The sequence below is a fragment of the Nansenia antarctica genome (genome assembly GCF_963989245.1).
Source record: "Nansenia antarctica genome assembly, chromosome: 12".
NCBI classification, from domain to species: Eukaryota; Metazoa; Chordata; class Actinopteri; order Argentiniformes; family Microstomatidae; genus Nansenia; species Nansenia antarctica.
The window spans coordinates 21,635,324-21,637,823 of record NC_137682.1 but is presented as its reverse complement, the minus strand read 5'-3'; the positions used below and the strand labels follow the sequence as shown (position 1 = coordinate 21,637,823).

At 42.5% G+C, this 2,500-nt stretch overlaps 1 protein-coding gene across 1 annotated transcript in view; it reads right to left on the bottom strand.

Annotated features, from left to right (window-relative positions):
- Window positions 1–2,500, bottom strand: part of grm5b (glutamate receptor, metabotropic 5b) — a gene marked incomplete at both ends in the record, with an annotated part of 63,742 nt that overhangs the window by 48,148 nt on the left and 13,094 nt on the right. The gene's annotated exons all lie outside the window — the stretch shown is intronic.

Sequence of the window (2,500 nt, the reverse complement as noted above, 5' to 3'; positions counted from 1 at the left end):
AGACAGACAGACAGCAGTGTAACCTAATGAGCCTTGTAACCACACACCAGCGCCTCAGGGGAATAAAACACGCAAACACACACACACACACACACACACACACACGCACACGCGCACGCGCACGCACAAACCCCCCCCCCCCCACACACACACACAAACACACACACGCACACGCACACACACACAAACACACACACACACACACGCACACACGCACACACACGCACGCACACACACACACACACGCACACACACGCACGCACGTACGCACGCACGCACACACACACACACACACATAGAGGGGACCTGAGCAGGGGAACAGGCAGACTATGAATACAAGTCAAACACTCTGGAGTAATGGCCTGATGGTCTGACTCTGTATGTGTGTGTGTGGGGGGGGGGCATAAGATTTGATCCCAGTGCTAAGTCCACTAATCAATACTCAGGCTGTGTGTGTGTGGGGGGGGGCTTCAATCAGTTCATACTGGATTGTCACATGCAGTACAATGATGCACAGCATAGACTGTATAATAATAATAATACATCCACCTGGGGCCACATAGAAAGTACTTTGGATCAATTTTGATCTTACCCGTGGCGTACGTAGAAAACCATGTCAAAGTAGTGATTTATAAAATGTCAACGTGAGTCGATTTGACCGTGGAAACGATCATAGCTCTAGGTATTGACTTGACGTACGCACATTACCTACTGGTTATGCGGAGTTATTACAGGCATGTGAGCCGCACTTGAACAACACAGCCGAGAAAATGAGTTAAATTCAAGATTTAAAGGGAACTGATTGTATTTCAGTCTACAAGGCTATTGTAGGGTGTAATCATTCTAAATTGAGGCGTGATAAAGGCGAGACCACACACCACACATCTGCCATATCATACCTCCGTCCCACATGTATTTATCATCATATTTTTCCATATAAAACGGAGGTATGATATGGCATATATATATATGGTACATGGCAGTCCCACGCGCCCGTCCCGCTCCAGTTCTGCATCCAATTGAATACATGCAATGATTCAAGTAGATCTATAGACTCGTTTTCAAAGACAGGAAGCTCAGCGAGTCACTGGTGTCCGCACCCCGCTATGACAGGGCGTAAATACAAAGCTCATTCACCTGCGTTCAATTTCAAGTATATTTGGTATTTATAGAACGACAGACGTACGCAATTTTAAACAAGCGCAGCCCGTTGTATAAATAATGCTTACGTCCGTTTAGAAAAATGTGCTTACATGCAAAGTCAAAGATGACGTTTAAGTACTTTTTTTTATTATAAATGAGGCCCCTGGTGTACACCCCATCACTGTATCTGAATCAACCTGATCAATAATGATCACACATATTGATGATTTTATTCCAATAATCAATAATCAATCATTATTGAATCAATAATCAGCCCTCAGCTGGGGCTCGCTAGGACCACTAGAGGACATTCTTAATCACATTAGTCATCTAGTAGAATGACATTCCCGCTCTCTCTCACTCTCTCCTAGTTGCCATTTAGATGTAATTTCTGTGCTAATGTAATTAATGTGGAGTTAAACAGAGTCTGTGAATGTATCAGTGTGTGTGTGTGTGTGTGTGTGTGTGTGTGTGTGTGTGTGTGTGTGTGTGTGTGTGTGTGTGTGTGTGTGCGTGTGTGTGTGTGTGTGTGTGTGACAGGTAATGTAATTATCCTGGTGTTAAACACGAATGTTCTGGGTGAGTGTGGGACAGAGCTCTCTCTCTCTCTCTCAATTCAATTCAATTTTCAATTCAATTCAATTCAGTTCAAAGTTGCTTTATTGGCATGAAATGCATGTACGGTAGTATGTATTGCCAAAGCGTACAAGACATGCAAATGGAAAGAGAAAGGGAAGCCATATGAAGTGGAGTGTGTGTTGCCTTCCACAGTGAAGGGTCTGGGTCGCTGTGTAGTTCAGTAGAATATAAACACACATATATAAATAAATAAATATAGTACCCCCCCCCCCCCTCTCTCTCTCTTTATTCTTGATGGCTGCAATCACACTTTAAAGAGACACACTTAACAGCTGTCTACCTCCTATACCTACAGTCTATCTACAGTTTATACAACAACCGTCTCCAAACAATGAATAAATACCATGGTGATGACGATGACGACAACGATGATGATGATGATGACGATGATGACGATGATGATGATGATGACGATGATGACGATGATGATGATGATGACGATGATGATGATGATGATGATGATGATGATGATGACTCTGCAGTCCAGGTATGTTGACTAGGGAATGAGTATAAACAAATATAAGAAATATGAAACTAGAGAAATGAGTTCCAGAAGAAACGTTGCAGGCTTGCAGTCTTATTTTGGTAGTGGGGGAAATGTAAAGATGGTTAACTGTGGACAAGAGATGGATATATTAGATGGATAGTTGACAGAAAATGAAATAATAAGGATATACTAATGGTGAGAGATGGTTGGAAAATAGATGTTTTTACAGAA